An 18,768-nucleotide genomic window follows, 5' to 3' on the forward strand; every position below is an offset into this window, starting at 1 on the left:
GTGTGAGTGAGCTAATCAATGCTTACACCGTTGTAAGTGTGAGTGAGCTAATCAATGCTTACACCGTTGTAAGTGTAAGAGAGCTAATCAATGCTTACACCGTTGTAAGTGTAAGAGAGCTAATCAATGCTTACACCGTTGTAAGTGTGAGTGAGCTAATCAATGCTTACACCGTTGTAAGTGTAAGAGAGCTAATCAATGCTTACACCGTTGTAAGAGTGAGTGAGCTAATCAATGCTTACACCGTTGTAAGTGTAAGAGAGTTAATCAATGCTTACACCGTTGTAAGAGTGAGTGAGCTAATCAATGCTTACACCGTTGTAAGTGTGAGTGAGCTAATCAATGCTTACACCGTTGTAAGTGTAAGAGAGCTAATCAATGCTTACACCGTTGTAAGTGTAAGAGAGCTAATCAATGCTTACTCCGTTGTAAGAGTGAGTGAGCTAATCAATGCTTACACCGTTGTAAGTGTAAGAGAGCTAATCAATGCTTACACCGTTGTAAGAGTGAGTGAGCTAATCAATGCTTACACCGTTGTAAGTGTAAGTGAGCTAATCAATGCTTACACCGTTGTAAGTGTAAGAGAGCTAATCAATGCTTACACCGTTGTAAGTGTAAGAGAGCTAATCAATGCTTACACCGTTGTAAGTGTAAGAGAGCTAATCAATGCTTACACCGTTGTAAGTGTAAGAGAGCTAATCAATGCTTACACCGTTGTAAGTGTAAGAGAGCTAATCAATGCTTACACCGTTGTAAGTGTAAGAGAGCTAATCAATGCTTACACCGTTGTAAGTGTAAGAGAGCTAATCAATGCTTACACCGTTGTAAGAGTGAGTGAGCTAATCAATGCTTACACCGTTGTAAGAGTGAGTGAGCTAATCAATGCTTACACCGTTGTAAGTGTAAGAGAGCTAATCAATGCTTACACCGTTGTAAGAGTGAGTGAGCTAATCAATGCTTACACCGTTGTAAGTGTGAGTGAGCTAATCAATGCTTACACCGTTGTAAGTGTAAGAGAGCTAATCAATGCTTACACCGTTGTAAGTGTAAGAGAGCTAATCAATGCTTACACCGTTGTAAGAGTGAGTGAGCTAATCAATGCTTACACCGTTGTAAGTGTAAGAGAGCTAATCATTGCTTACACCGTTGTAAGAGTGAGTGAGCTAATCAATGCTTACACCGTTGTAAGTGTAAGTGAGCTAATCAATGCTTACACCGTTGTAAGTGTAAGTGAGCTAATCAATGCTTACACCGTTGTAAGTGTAAGAGAGCTAATCAATGCTTACACCGTTGTAAGTGTAAGAGAGCTAATCAATGCTTACACCGTTGTAAGTGTAAGAGAGCTAATCAATGCTTACACCGTTGTAAGTGTAAGAGAGCTAATCAATGCTTACACCGTTGTAAGTGTAAGAGAGCTAATCAATGCTTACACCGTTGTAAGTGTAAGAGAGCTAATCAATGCTTACACCGTTGTAAGTGTAAGAGAGCTAATCAATGCTTACACCGTTGTAAGAGTGAGTGAGCTAATCAATGCTTACACCGTTGTAAGAGTGAGTGAGCTAATCAATGCTTACACCGTTGTAAGAGTGAGTGAGCTAATCAATGCTTACACCGTTGTAAGAGTGAGTGAGCTAATCAATGCTTACACCGTTGTAAGAGTGAGTGAGCTAATCAATGCTTACGCCGTTGTAAGAGTGAGTGAGCTAATCAATGCTTACGCCGTTGTAAGAGTGAGTGAGCTAATCAATGCTTACGCCGTTGTAAGAGTGAGTGAGCTAATCAATGCTTACGCCGTTGTAAGAGTGAGTGAGCTAATCAATGCTTACGCCGTTGTAAGAGTGAGTGAGCTAATCAATGCTTACGCCGTTGTAAGAGTGAGTGAGCTAATCAATGCTTACGCCGTTGTAAGAGTGAGTGAGCTAATCAATGCTTACACCGTTGTAAGAGTGAGTGAGCTAATCAATGCTTACGCCGTTGTAAGTGTGAGTGAGCTAATCAATGCTTACACCGTTGTAAGTGTAAGTGAGCTAATCAATGCTTACGCCGTTGTAAGAGTGAGTGAGCTAATCAATGCTTACACCGTTGTAAGAGTGAGTGAGCTAATCAATGCTTACACCGTTGTAAGAGTGAGTGAGCTAATCAATGCTTACGCCGTTGTAAGAGTGAGTGAGCGGTATCTTACGCGACTTTGACCAGTGTTTCAGCTGCAGCTTGGTATGGGAGGAAAGAAATGTTCACCACATTGGAGAAAACCTACGAGCACGTGTATGGTGCTGAGAACCAGGACTATGCTTGGATTCGAACCAGGGATCGTAGGTTTCTGGCACTCCTAAGGGACGCAACTCTGCACAACGTATTGCGGCACCTCGGATAGTAGGAATATTCGTTCTCCATCGCCAATACATGGTGGTCATGTGTCTATGTTCATTGTGAATGTTATACAAACTAGCTGTGCCACCGTCCAACCAAAGTGATTTTGATTCATTCCTTACATTTTCAATTGATACCCTCACTGTGTAGACAGTAAACGTTCTTCAACGTTCAGGGTCTTGTTTCCTTAGTGGTAGGCTGTGCCGCACAAGATCATAGCTGAATTCCTTGGTTGATATGCGTGTTAGCTGTTTGTCAGCATTCCTCGCTATCTTGTGGCGTGGATCCTTCTCCGCTCATTAGCGGCTGGTTTTAGGAAGACTTTGCCCCATAATCTGTTGCCCGTTTCGGTGGAGATCGAACCGATACAATAACTGTCTTTTGTAAAACTGAGAAAATGTCATGTGTTTAGGGAAATCATCAAAGATGCTACCCGAAATGTTCTTAAACCCTAAACGTTGACATGCATCATAAACCTTACTTTACAAACAAAGTTTTAAATGCGTTACGTTGTTGGTCCAGACACTTTATTGACATGCCGCCCTCATAAAGCTTGATTCGATAATTTAGAGGTTGTCGTCATAAAGCTGGAGCGCGGCATTGTAACTGCAAAGGGTATTTTCCAAAGATTGGATAAGAAATATGATTTGAGAAATAGAAATGTTTACAGTTTAATCCCAGTTACCATGACGATTCCGTTTCGTGATTGAAACATATTCGATTGAACAAGTCATAGTTTCAAAGCGATATCCTTTCAAAACATGCAAAAATGCACAGCATATATAGTTACACATATGTGACGCATTGTCACATATATGTTGTACTAACAGTATCCGGAGTAGCAAGGTTTATGTGTAATCACACAGTACACACAGTAGACATGAGGGCCAGACCAGTGGATATTGATCTAGATGTGGTTGGGGTTGGTGAGGGCTGGGCATTTGTCGAAGAAAGTAAAGTGTTCAAGAATAATTTTGAAAAAACAAAAATTGACTGCCAGAAAAATTACATTGTTGCAAGGTGGTTTTCTTATCAACAAATATTCAGGCTCGTGGTTTAAATTTTAAAATTATCGGTTTTTGCAGCTGTAGCTGAAACATTATTTAAACTCCAGACAAAGTCAAGGTCTGGGGTTCGATCCCCGGCCGGGTCATATCAAAATACGTTAAAGATGGTACTTGATGTTACCCTGTCTGACGCTCGGCATTAAGGGGCTAAAACAAGGACTGGTCGGCTCGGAGTCAGTATACTTAATGTGTCTGAGTGGAGTATTCATGTTAAACTGCGGCATGGTATCTCAGTGAGCTAGCACTATAAATCGGCATCAGTCCGGACTAGTACAAGCAGCCATACGCACACGTGCATGCACGTCGCAATATAAGTGCATTAATCTTGAACCCAATTTCAACCCACTTCACCTTTGCCCCAAATAGTGACATACAACAGCTGATGATAAACGATGATCGTATGATGAGCTCCGTTAACTACTAACATGAATTTACGCTATGTGCATGAGAATGTACATGTAGTTGTAGGTGTGGCTTCACATCGAAGTAGTAAATTACCTTCGGCATGGTATATCAGTGGGCTATCACTCCTAAACTGGAACAAGCTAAAACATACACTGAAATAATGCCCATGCGACGTTAAACTTTAAGTCACTCACAAACACACGCACACACACGCACGTGAAGATTCCGGGGTAGAATAGGTCTCCAGCAACCCATGCTTGCCTTAAAAGGCGACTATGCTTGTCGTAAAAGGCGACTAACAGGATCGGGTGGTCAGGTTTGCTGACTTGGTTGATGCATGTCATCGATCCCAATTGCGTGGATCGATGCTCATGATTATAATCACTGGATTGTCTGGTCCAGGCTCGATTATGTAAAGACCGCCGCCATATAGCTGGAATATTGCTGATTGCGGCGTTAAACAACAAACAAACAAACACGCACGCACGCACGCACGCACGCACGCACGCACGCACGCACGCACGCACGCATGATTTATAGACATTTTTTCAGATACCAATATGTTTAACAAAACATAATAAAGATACAGCTATCTAAAAATACACGTCATGCTTGCGGAGCTCAGACGAATTTGACATCATGAAAGTGCTGGTAGGTAGATAAAGTGTCTGACGTTAATGGGAAAACAGATGTCTGTAACCTTACCTTGATAAGGTTCAATCGTTTCTCTGTTTATCAGCTGGATGTTTGCTACACAGCGAGAAAGCGAAAACAGACAGCTGATGAAGTGTCTAACATGTGTCATTCTATACACCTCACACATTCCCCTCGGAACAATCAAGGCATGATCGTCTTGAAAGGCAAAACGCTGATGGTAAGATCCACGACAAAGACGATGGTTTCTTTAATGGTATCCTTGATTATCGATCTGAAGTGATTCTATGTGGTTGAATCAACATGCAGTTTATGTACAGGTACCTTGAAGTAATTTCATCACCGCCCTACATTTTTACATTTTAAAACCGTCAATGGTCAATCAGGCGATTTACAGACATGCATTTGGTCTTTGACATCAATTTTTGCGAACCTTTCAGAAATGGTGAAATACGTTCGCGTTTCCTTGATGGTCGTTAGATCAACACCTGCATTAATCTTCATCCCTCATCCTTCATCCATGTGACATCCTCCTCTTACACATGAATCACAAACACACCACTCTTAAGTTTATCCATGCCAACATTTTGCTTCTTTAAGGCTTGAGGCTTTTGTATTCAATTCACAGTTCAGTTTGTGAAGTGTGTCCACTTTTTAGCGTCTAATTATGCACGCATCGCTTGTACTTTGGTACACAGAGATCACAGGGCATTTATAAAACTGGAAATGTGGAATTGCCGCGTTTTCGGAATCCGTAAAATTATTTCATTTGCCCGATGTCAGTATTTTCCGATACATTTATCTGTGAAAATGCTCCTACATTGAACATTAACCCACCGTGACGACCATGTGGAAGAATTAACAAAGAAATAACGTTATTAATTTTGTAACATGACATGTACAACACTTATTGCGTAGCGTTGCTCATAGCAACGTCTCAACGAAATGCCACGAAGAGCAAGGCGGCAATCTGTGCGGCTATAACATCGTTAACGTTCATAATGACATCAGTGCAACGCGACAATATGATTATTGTTTGGTTTACATGACCACAGCAGTTATGGCACGACTGGAAAGTCTAACGTGTCATTTTCATGTCTACAAATATCGTGTGACATACTGGTCCTATTTTTGTAAATAAGTATGGCATCACTCATCAATCAAGAAATGTGTATAAATGAATCACGAAGGATTACTTTCTCAAAATATGAAAGCAACAAGCCTTTGAAATAATCATAAACAACCTTTACTAAAGGTAGAGTGCATTGTACGATTCCAACTATATCATAAGCACGTGTTTAAGAATCACTATCAAATAGTGATGATATGAAGTGTTCGCTTAAAGGTTGCATACCCTGCCAACCGGTGGCACCAATCACAAACACATGCAAAGGCAACCTGTTTCATCGTGGTCGACCCGCAGCAATTGTCCAGAAATTGATTGTATTTGTATTTGTATTCAACAGTTTACTACGATATTGAACATGACTTGAAGTTGTCGGGATGCCATTATCGACCAATGTTGTGAAAGTTAAAATATATAGTTTTATAGCATTTTTCGCAATTCTTCCGCATATGTCTTAAATAATATGGTTTGGTTATGATATCCATGTTGGAATGACACAACAAACAAAACACTGCAGTAAAAGCAACATTTAAGTCTCTTTTACCATTCGAGTGTACGCTGTCCAAGCACACACCGTCATCCTCTGCGGCCCGTCATATACATGCACTGGCACATTAATGACATCTTAGATGTGGTGGCTTCCGCAGGATATGACGTTGAGCAACGAGGCGGTGAACGCCCTAATTGGAATACTCGGACAAATGTGATGTAATGTACTTATAGTATTTTCATTAAATATGCGTAATTTGCCAGCAATGGAATCACAACACCGTTGAGAACAAAAACACGTGTCAGCAAGTCAAAACTACTTGTTCAATTAGATGTTCAACTTAATGCTAGTAGACAGTGACACATTCTGTGGATGTCGACTTATGTTGACGCCAAAATAGTATAAAACTCTTTCAGAAAATCTCTTAAACAGTGAGCCAATCATCTGTACATGTGTTTATATTGGAAGTAAAAAAAACAATTTCAATGAACAATTTCAATTATTTTATTTTTTTTAAATCATCGTTGAAATATGGCAGTTCTTGAAAGCCCAAACGACCTTAACCCAATGTCCTGTACATGTGACATTGACAAGTAAACACTCCTACGGGGTGTATACATATACAAGCCAGATAGCACGTATGTACTGTGTCGCTGAAAACCAATGAACAATGCATGCTTCGCCTTTTCTAAGTTAAGCCATAGACATAAACATCAACCGGAAAACGTTTGATGATATTTTATATCTTGCAGCAGTTTCTTATGTTGCACATGAGCACATATTCCTGCAGGGCCAGGCGCTTATCATCAATGTTGCGTAGACATTGATTATCTCCAGAAACCACAGATATTGGAGCAGGCCACCTGCCGTCAAAGAAATGGGTTATATCGAGACCGTTTGTATCAGCCTAAGACTTACGTGCTATCGGAGCCCAAAATACATTGCCTTACATTGACCCAACTGAAATGTTCGACGTTTCAGAGGTTTACGCTGTATTATATATTGACAATGAAGGATAAACCTTTTCTTTCTAGCTCTGCAACAAGCGTAGGATCAACTTTCCAGCGGCACTCAGGCAGTTTGGGTTCTTTGCTCCCCAGGGAGATGGCAAAGAAAAGCGTGTGGACCGGGGTTAAAATGGTGCACTTTAAAGGAAGATATCTCGCAAGAGAAAAGTCCAATTCCAATGGATCACCATTTTATTAATGTACAGATTAAAATAAAAAATGCAGCAAAAGGGGTCTGGGTGATCCTGGCACAGTCAAGATGGTTAGGCTCAGCACCAGCTGAGGGCCCTTGCACCCTCAACAAGCTGCCAGACAGCGAATGGGACTTCCGGAAGGAAGTGCTGCCTCGTCGTACCCACCTAGACCTTTTCGGAGAATGTGAAGACTCCCCAACACTGCAGCCTTCTGCATTACCCAGATTGTCAAGAAGGGCAGCAAATCCGGTTCTTGAAATTAGTGTCAAAAGGGACAGACAATGCAGTGATATAACTGATTCATTAGATTTATTAAAAAGTGAGTGAGTGGTGTTTAACTCCGCTTTTAACAATATTCCAGTTATATTGCAGCGTGTCAGCTTAATGTGGGAGGAAAGCCCGAAGTGATGCAGGTCTTAGACGTTCACCACTTCCGTGAAACCCACGAGCACGGGTTTGGTGCTGACAAACCTAGAATCATAATCGGGGCGAACCGTGATTCGAACCCACAATCATAGGTTACTGGTGTGCCCAAGGGACGCAACTCTGCACAGCGAATAGCGGCGCCTTAGACGACTGCGCCACCCGTGCCCCCAGATTTATCAAAAAGGGCAAGATCAGGTTTGTTAGCTTGGATAGGTCTGAGGCTGTATACAGGCCTTTTCCGCACAAAAATTATGCGTCAAAACCACCAGTGTGGCGAAGACGGTAATAAAAGGATCGAGCCACTCCATCATGTTGCTTAAGATGCTGTGTTCTGTGCCAAAGCTTGGGATCCAATGGCTATGTGTTGGACAGTCTTATTGAGTTCATTTGATAATCTACATTTCATATTTCCATTTTGATGCAAAATCACTCATTGACGGTTTCGAGTTGGAAGTTTTTGTTTGTTATTTAACGCCGAACGTTTAACGCAAAATGACAGCGATCTGTAAATATTGGTATTGACATTATGTGTCCCACATCCTTGGCTCGTTTAAGAACTGTGGAATGTTTTGGTTATATTATTATTATTATTATTATTATTATTATTATTATTATTATTATCATGTTGTTGTTGTTGTTGCTATTATTATCATCATTATACATCGGCCGAAATCACTGATTCACGAGAGCAGTTCAAAAGATCTTTAGTTTATGATGTTTTGAAATAACGTTCTTATTTTGACCATGATACTGAAATCAATACAGAAAGCGATTTCAGGATCTTTGGGGCACTCGGATCAATTAGAAGCGGACCCGATACCTACTACTGATCATAAGAGGCGACTAAATGGAAAGGGTGGTCAGGCTCTGTAGCTTAGGGCGTGTCATCGTACCCCCACGGCACTGAACGTTGTTCAGAGTTTCAATCACTGTCATTTGAGATAGCACAGTCACGCATTGTTGAAAACGGTGTAAGACAACAAACAAAACAAACTCGACCAAAATATGCATTTTACTGCCTCATCATCAAAAGATACCCAGGAAGACTTTTGGTTAAATGATAAGACAGACAAAATTATCTTGATTCCTGTCTGTGAAGAAACAAATTGTCATTTGTCCCGAGTCATCACCTCGCTATCACTTCCTCTCAATGAACCTTAGTTCTGTATGGTCTTCCCTTGATAACAGCTTATTTAAGAATGCAAACATTTCATTAACTCGCCTTTCAGTTTGATGCGCGATTACTTCCGCTATTGATTCATAGAAGCATCCCAAATACACTCACAGATGGGAAGGAATCCAGGTGTTCCTGCCATGAATATCCTCAGGGCGAGGTGTCATCATCTGACACATCATTTTCTATCAAAGCAAAATCTACCAGGGTGGTAAAATAAAGTATAATCATGTCGCTCCAGGTTCGTTTCCTTCAGCAGTAATCTCGACACAAGGAAATAAAGTGCAATTGGTGTTACGTACTTCTAAAATGCATCGCAAGAAAAAAAACTAAGCTATTACTTCAATTCAATTACTTTTTCATCGGGTTTGGGAACATATCTTAACCCTGGGATACACTGAATTCAGTAAACAGAGCTGTACAAGGCCAGTAAGGTCGAGCTGTTTCCCTCCCCATCCCAGACAACATAGAATATTTCACATGTATGTTTCTAACTTCAAGGCGCTGACGCTCTTTTTTTCTTTTTTAGAATACGCATTCTCATCTCACACTCGTCCTGCGTTATTTTGGTTTAGACAGTTTTGAATCAAAATTAATACCCTAAAACGATTACTATTGAAATTATTTTAAAACTCTTGAGACATTTCTGTTAGTTGTAAAACGCCTTCCATGTCTTGTTTTGAATGAGCCACCATCCTCAGCACATACGCGATATCTTAATGTGCAAAGACAATCTTGATAACAGTCGGTATGGCAGTCTGCTGGATCTCGGAGCTGTTAATGTTCGAAGCTTCAGCTCACACTGATCAGCTTCTGATAACTGGCATCTGTCGGGAGACGGGTTCCTCATAACGACTCGCCCAGTAGTTTGAGATAAAAACTTAGACATATCCACACCATGGACCACACGCTTCAAACTTTCTGGACTAACGGTTACAGACACTTTCTTCAAGGATGAAAGAAAACGATACAGCATCAGCTGTTGAAGAGGTATCAATCGATGAGTTATATAGTGTATATTTGTGTGGTCATTCACGCTAATGAATGGGTATTAGTATTACACAAAGCAACTTATACTCTAATTACAGCAATAAATTGCATGTGCATCTAGACGCCTATCTGTTAACTATTTATATCGATATAAATGTTTGATAATACAAAGGTTACAAGTCTTGGTATGGATTGGTTCTGCACAGATGCATTTAACACTGTAGAGAGTATTAACTCAAAACCATTCGAACATCAAACGTTGGACCTTGAGAAAATTTTATCTGTGTTTAATTGACCAAACTCTCAAGACCAACCCTGACCGACAACGAATTCATTTGAACCATCTTGAGATCGGTAGGGACTCTTGACTGTTTGCTGTCGATCTTAGAAGTACCCATGGAATTTTATACTTAACGTGAATAAGCTCGTTATGGATCAAACTGGCCGTTGGTGGCCATTCGCGTTCTCCTTGAAGATTGAAAGGTTTCTTTGTTGATAGGTGAAACGGAGCGAAACAATTCTTTTCTATCATTTTAATTTTTGGAAAAGAGTCTTGGCTTTGTTCTTTCGAAATAACAGACAAACATGTTTGTTTAAGATCGAACTGAAACACAAAGGATCTCCTTACACCCGTGAGAGGCGTTAAATTGTGATCAATGCAGAAGACTGCATCAGGTGTGACTTGATCCATAAGGCAAAATAGAACACCATTCTTACTCGAAGAATCCTCTTTAAAAATACATAAAACCGGATTTGCCGTCATCAAAAGTGAAATGTACAGATCTTTTGGTTTGTATTTACACTCTAACATAACTGTCACTGTGGTGAAAATCTATGTCTAGTTTCCCCCGATTATATTAGCCAATAAATGTATATGGCATACCTTATGAAGCCATTCTTGAAACATGACAATGCCTTTGAGAGACTTGTGGTTAAAGTGTATTTTGTCACATAGAAGTGCGAGTTCGATTCCCCCAATGGGTATGATATATGCCTGAAGCCAGTTTTTGATGTTTCCCCTCATGACATTGCTGGGAGAGAATTCTCGATCTTTTGTCCATTGATTCAAAAAGTTTCTTCTGAACAACTCATTTTCCATATTTCCTATCTATTAATGTACTTTGTAGGTGCATCTCAATGCGTTTCCTCATGGAGTCATGTTGACTTTCAACTACATGTCACAAGACACTATTCTACCTTATAATGCTGCTGCCTTTTGTACAAGCTATCCTGCAGCTAATTGTTCATGTTACCTACACTAAATCGAGGCGATTCATGGATATATACATATATATAATAGAGATTGCCAGAATTGTTCAATAGGCATCATGACATCGATGGGTGACTGTTCTCTGATGATCCTTCGATAGCAAACACTGTGATGTATCAGTGCCAGAATTGTTCTTATAAGCATCATGACATCGATGGATGACTGTTCTCTGATGATCCTTCTTTGGCAAACACTGTGATGTATCATTGCCAGAATTGTTCAATAAGCATTATGACTTCGATGGATGACTGTTCTCTGATGACCCTTCTTTGGCAAACACTGTGATGTATCATTGCCAGAATTGTTCTATAAGCATTATGACATCGATGGATGACTGTTCTCTGATGATCCTTCTTTGGCAAACACTGTGATGTATCATTGCGAGAATTGTTCAATAAGCATTATGACATCGATGGATGACTGTTCTCTGATGATCCTTCGATAGCAAACACTGTGATGTATCATTGCCAGAATTGTTCTATAAGCATCATGACATCGATGGATGACTGTTCTCTTATAATCTTTCTTTGGCAAACACTGTGATGTATCATTGCCAGAATTATTAATATGCATCATGGCATCGATGGGTGACTGTTCTCTGATGATCCTTCTTTTGCAAACACTGTGATGTATCATTGCCAGAATTGTTCAATAAGCATTATGACATCGATGGATGACTGTTCTCTGATGACCCTTCTTTGGCAAACACTGTGATGTATCATTGCCAGATGAGCACTATGACAGCGATGATACCTGTACCTTATAAATGTTTTATGGCACATGGTCTGTTCCATGACAGACTCACATCACATCATTGGCAGATGCAATATCGTCTTTATGCCATTTATGTCAGAGTTTGAAATGTAAAAAATAACCATATTATATATATATATATATATATATATATCGTGCTTCCTTCAACTGGCCATCGATACCTTTTGTCTTATCCGTACACAGTATGCATGTAAACCGATACCTTCACTCTTGAAAAACACGCTCCTCTGTTGAAAACTCACAAGTGGAGTTTATACTGGACATTTGATCTTGATCTCTGTGATGATAAGTAGACCTTACGTATTGTCTTATATACCTAAACACACATTGGTACAGTGTTGTTATTCGCTCCTTTCGGTACGGGAATTATTTTCTATTTTCGAAGTTGTTTAGCGAGGGCATTGCAGAGAGTCTCGAGTTTATATCCTTTTTATATGTGATGTACCAATAGAACTATGACTCAATACGTACATACACATATGAACTCAAGTTAGTCAATTAACCTTAACGCTTAAGCTTGACCTCAATCACGTTTTAGTTATCAACGTACGTCAGTGTTACTTGTTCTTATAATTATTCACCATGGAAAATATGTATTTATGCTTCCATAATGCCTAATTATTTAAATATTACATATGAACTCAAGTTAGTAAATTAACCTCAACGCTCAAGTTTAGCCTCAATCACGTTTTAGTGAACAATGTACGTCAGTGTTACTTGATCTTATAAATATGCACCATGCAAAATATATATTAATGCTAAGATACCGCCTAATTATCGAAATATTTTCTCTAATGATCGTAATATGTAAAGTAATGCAAACAATATTCCAAACGTTGAAAACAATCAGTATTGACAACAATTTCGGATACGTAAAAATGTATTGTCAATATAACTCTTACCTGGAACATGGAATGCCGAACCTTATGTTTATGTTTTTATTGTACCCTTTACCCTTCCGACAGAGTATGGAGGATATACGTCCCACTACTTCACTGAAAATGGCGTGAAAGTAAGTTATTACGTCTCACTCCACTTAATACTACCGTTATATTCCTTCATGACGTTGTAACCCCTATTTTAAGATCACGATCAAAGAGAAAATGACAGCGTCGTTGACTGGAGATATCCATCTTGTTGATTGATGTGGAAACAATGCATGCTAACTTACGTAACGTTCAAAACTCCGAGATAAATTTTGATACCTTATGAATAAACATAATGATGTTATCATCCAAATAATCTAGCCCCTAAGCCAGCGCAGACACTGATGGACATTTCATAACAACAGGGCATATTAGTAACCAGAGAAGACCTTTGAATAATCACTGTTGCTTTTGAGAGGATGGAATCTTTAATTGATGTCATAGACTTTAACCCTACTAATTCATGATTAGGAAGCGTTGTATTTGTTCGAGGAGAACGGTATCACAAATCCTGTACACTGTGGTCGATTAGTGTACAGCTTTGGTGGAAGAAACACACGATTCTTTTTGCAAGGGCAGGGAGTGAGTGAGTGTGTGAGTGAGTGTGGTTTTACGCCGCCTTTAGCAATATTCCAGCAATATCACGGCGGGGGAATGGCGGAAATGGGCTTCACACATTGTACCCATCAAGGGCAGGGAAGCTGCATTAGCTTGATGATTGATTGAGTGAGTGAGTATGGTTTTACGCCGCTTTTAGAAATATTCAAGCAATATCATGGCGGGGGACACCAGAAATGGGCTTCACACATTGTACTCATGTCGGGAATCGAACCTGGGTCTTCGGCGTGGCGAGTGAACGCTTTAAACTCTAGGCTACCCGACCGCCCTTAAGCTTAATGAACGTGCTTCCGAGGAGAGACTGGATGACGGAAGATGTCCCTGAATGTAAGTACCTGTACAATACATAATTGTGCCCTTTATATGAAATGTAAAAGTTGTTTAGACGTTTGTAGATATACAGATATGTTAAAGTACAGAATGGAATTGCATCACTGTAAAGTGTGTTTATTGTTTAACGCCGCATGCAACAATATTCCAGCCTCATGTATAAGTAGCTCAGTGGTTGATGCCTTCAATCACTAAACAGGACAGCCAGTTCGATTTTCTCAACTTTGGTGTCCCAACCGGGATGATATTTGCTAAGTATCGTAAAAATAATACTTACGCACTAAGCTGACAACGTTCGTTCCTTTATATATGAGACAATAACTACTTCGCAGGCTATGCTTGTCGTAAGAGGCGACTAACGGTGTCAGGTGGTCAGGCTCGATGACTTCGATGATGCATGTCATCGTATCCCAATTGCGTGGACCGATGCTCATCACATCAATCACTGTATTGTCTGATCCAGACTCGATTATTTACAGACAGCTGTCATATAGCTGGAATATTACTGAGTGCGGCGTTAAACAACAAACAAACAAACAAAACTTTACGGGACACACCAATATATTTTTGGTATGCATTTCTGTGTATCTCACAAGAACAAATTATGTGTTACATGATTATTTCCCATTGACAACAGGCTGATGTTCTTGAAGATGTCGTGGAGTACCTAATCAAGCCTAAGAGGTTTCAGACTGTTATATGGCTTCATAAATGTTATCTTAATGTAGAACACGTTTGAAGTAGGGAGAATTTTCCCTCCTTCAATCAGCCATGTTGCGTTTGTAACTTGAAGCACAGACATACCTGAACACAAACTAAATGCCTCCAGATACATTTTATATTCCGAGATTGTAAATACATGCAAACCGAGATTACAATCTACATTGATTCGGACATGTGTGGCGCTGTGTATGTGTTTAAAGTCTATAATAAAAAAGTAAACAGATTGATGTTAACATAATGTTAACTTCTGTTTAAATAAAGAGCAAAGCTTCAAGCATTGCATATCTCAAGTTTTCGAGTTTTCTCATTTATATTTATATTGGAACTAATACAAGCTTTTAAGCGAAACTCTCCGTTTACTTTACCACAAAAAGCACAGCGACATGTGTTGCCACTTGTAAAGAAAGCATTGCTAGATTGCTGACATGACAATGCTACGCTGACACAGGGAGAGGGATTTCTGTTACCTGAAAGACATGCAAGCATGATTTTCACATTTACAGCAACAAAGTTGATATAGTGCCAATTATTTCGTGAGTATGTTCGCAATATTCTCGAGTATGTAATACGTGGGTTCCCAAGTGAATATTCACATATGTCTCAAATCTGTTTTTGCAAATCTTGTCAAATTTCTCCTCAAATGTTTTTTTTCAGTTTTGTGGCATTTACTGTTAGTATGTTCTTACATCTTTTCCACGTGTGTGTTCTCATACATATGGCATGTTCAATGTCAAAGGGCCTTCTTTTCCAGTTTACTCTCCGTAAGCGGTAGTACAATTTTCAGAGGGCATTGAGTATGTTTTTATTATTACACGTCATTCGAATCTTATGAATGGACCCTGTTTTTTTTAATTTTTGATCAGAATTGACACCCCTTCCCCGTCCCCACCCCAAACCCTTCCACACACTCAAGGTTTATATGTGGATACGGACACAACATTCTGGGAATTGACTGTTGTGTGTCATCTGCGGAGACCGTTGTCCACTTAAGGCATCCCCTGGGTTTTTTTTGTAAATATTCGATAAGATTGTATTCGTTTGGTCTATTCATGATGTATCCAACTCAATATAAGGTAATGCCGTATGTTCAATACTGCGTATAAAAATACTCACTCACTATATATTTAAAGATCAGGGACATTTGTTAAGAAAAGATTTGGTTGTTTTCATTACATAACTTTTATACTATGTTTGTTTGTCTTTGGGTTGATTTGACGTTTTACGTGTTTAAAACAAAATTTATGTTCATCATCAAAAGAGGGTACAGTCTTACATGCACGTAAACGAAACGTCTTGTAAACACGTCACGTGACAGGTCACCTTGACCTGTTCTCTCGTTATCGGCCATGCCGAGCTGCCACCATCATATATATGCCAAATAACACCAGATAACACACATGTCGATTTTTTAGGGGTTTGTGTTGATAACGTTAGTTTGCTGTCGACGTAGACTACACCAGACCCAACTCGTTTACATATTGATCATACCTGAACATCGTTGTCAAGGTGAGTCTGGTTATCTCGATATTGAAGGTTTAGCGGAAGATGACGTCTTTCAATGAACACTTAAAGGGGGCACTACAGATGTGTGCGCCATATGCATGTAATACAAACGTATGCTTCTTAGGAATGCCCTTTAAAAATATCAGTGTGGTTTAATTACATCGTTGGCTCTTTACGCCGAGAACCCGGGTTCGATTCCCCACATGGGTACGATATGTGAAGTGATTTCCCGATGTCCCCAAACATTTGTCAATGTTCTATCAAGTACTGTGTGAATGTATATTAATGAATGCAACTATGACATGTTCTACCAATATATGTACCTTAAGAATGTTCTATAAATCACGATTTTCTATCAAGTACTGTGAGAATGTCTATCAATGAATTCAACTATGAAATGTTCTATCAATATATGTACCTAAAGACTGTTTTATCAATCTATGAACTTGGAGATCTGACATTTGAGACTTTGTGGAAGAATCTAATGTAAAGTGATTGTGCGTCTTCAGCAATGGTCATCAAGTTGTTGTCATTTAGAACGTTGGAATGAAAGTTCCATGACTGTAACTGTGCTAAATGTTCAAGCAAAGTGTTCTTTCAATAATCATGAATAAGTGATGATGCACACTTGAAAAACCAGAAGCAATAGATCATGACAATATTTATGTGGTAAAAAGCACATGCAGTATTACGTTTTGAAATATAGACAGAGAATGTGGCTGAGAGGTACGAGCAGTTTATAGCTTGATTAACTGGCGTTACAAATAGGGAAAAAAGCAACAAATGTATTGCCTCCACAATGTCTGAACAACTTCCTTTACAGCTGATGAGGGGTTGGTAACACCATTGTATCAAAGATGACAACAGATGCAATAAACCGTACGTCAACACTCTGCGATGAAATCATACTATTAACATCTGTCAGACGTGATATGAGTTTTACATTACCAGAATGGAACTCTTCTGATAGTTTATGCTATGACTGGTTCACATGGTTGCCTGAGTAATTATGGCCAACTCGTTCTTCCCAACAATTGTCCCAACCCGAAGTTTACGGCAAGGTGTTAAAACTTTACTGATCACTGTTAATACATATTCCATGTTAAAGTTTACAATGTTGCATCCTAAATGTCAGGGTAAATACACGAATCAGAACATTATCTTTAGAATTTAGAATCATTTCATCCAAATAACCACACAAAGTATTTTTAATTAAACTAAAGTTGGCATTTCACTTTGTCTGAAGAGGATCAAAAAAGAACAAACTTTTCAAGGCTGTAGCATTATGACGTGTCTTTGATACAAAGAAACTTTCAGAGCATGGAAGTTAAATGGATAGTGTCACATAACAACGCTACGGATACTAAAACTTTGTAGATCGATCTGTACTGAAAAGGAAAGTGAACAGACAAGCATTACAATGTGCAAGCTGCATGGTAATTTGATGCTTCGAAACATCATCACTGAAGCTGGATTAAGTTCATATGACATGCACCTCGAACATAGACAAACTTAAACACAATGTGCATGCTACTATGACAAAGGCGCTTACCTAAGCTGACGACGACAGTGAAATATACCATCAGAGAAATCCCTCCTCAAATCTTCACACTCCTTTCACTATAGGTCTGCGTGTTAGTCCAGATTGGTTGCAATGTTCATTACTAGACTTGATAGAATGGATGGAGGGAGCTTAATGGTAAATCCTACAGCAAGCGTTCCGCTGTCTCCCTTCCGAGATAAGCTGCTGCGAAGAGCAGAAAGGGGATGCGACTATCGAACTGTGGAACGCTGCAGTAGAAAGAGGAACTGTCAATAAATGAGTCGCTGCCTTTGCTGATGATAACACACCTTCTGAGCAGCAAGACCAGGGTTGGCAGCAGTTCACGGAGAGGCGGGCCTGTCCCCTTGCTGTACAGATAGGCTATCTTTAGGTTTATTTGACATTGTTCATGTTCTGAATTGCACTTTCTGCATTGAGGTATATATCTATTCAGCTTCTTAAAGGGGTTACTTAATCGTGAAATGTGGTAGTGGTTATATTTGTGAAATAGACACCATCTTTTTTTGTTTATTCTAGTGGGACAAACCTGCAACACTGAAACTTTCGGAAAACCATTTGGCTTACACTAAATACTGAACATTAGATAGTTTGTTTTACATAAAATCAAACACGCTTTTCAGTCACAAATATCACAAGTGTTTGGTAACAAGCGTATTTCTTTGTGGTTCCTTCTTAAGCAAAAACCCTAAGTTATGTACAAAAAAATAATTTCAGAAGTACAGAGTTTGCTTCCTCAATACCTTCGCTTTGGAGATAAATGTTTGCAAATACTTTCATACCGCATTTCATACATGTATAAATACACGTATACAATATTTACTAATTTCCAATGTTTTTCGTTCAAGCATGAGTTAATTCCATGAGTATGTTGGAATATGGACATTCAATGAAATAACTTTTCACATGAGATATCACAACTGGGATCGTCGTCGTAATGATGCATAATCATTTATTCATAATGATTCATTCATCATAATCATTCACCATAATTGTTTTTGACGTATAACTATAAAGAACTCTATATTACCATACATGTAGTTACATTTTCCTATGAATTAATACGCCCTGAGTTCCATCGTCCTTGTCGAATGTCAACACTGAAGAAGGAAATGGCGAGAACGATTCCATCTTCAACGACTAATTTAACATTGTTCATT

At 39.2% G+C, this 18,768-nt stretch overlaps 1 protein-coding gene across 1 annotated transcript in view; it reads right to left on the bottom strand.

The window, feature by feature from the left end:
- The window catches only part of LOC139470946 (orexin receptor type 2-like), a 107,904-nt gene extending 90,081 nt beyond the window's left edge, over nucleotides 1–17,823 (bottom strand). The window contains exon 1 of the mRNA XM_071253269.1: nucleotides 17,600–17,823. The gene's annotated coding sequence lies outside the window, so the exon portion shown is untranslated. The remainder of the gene's footprint in view (nucleotides 1–17,599) is intronic.
- Nucleotides 17,824–18,768: the final 945 nt, after the last annotated feature.

This window comes from Haliotis cracherodii, unplaced genomic scaffold (assembly GCF_022045235.1).
Source record: "Haliotis cracherodii isolate W230 unplaced genomic scaffold, xgHalCrac1.p SCAF_21, whole genome shotgun sequence".
NCBI lineage: Eukaryota > Metazoa > Mollusca > Gastropoda > Lepetellida > Haliotidae > Haliotis > Haliotis cracherodii.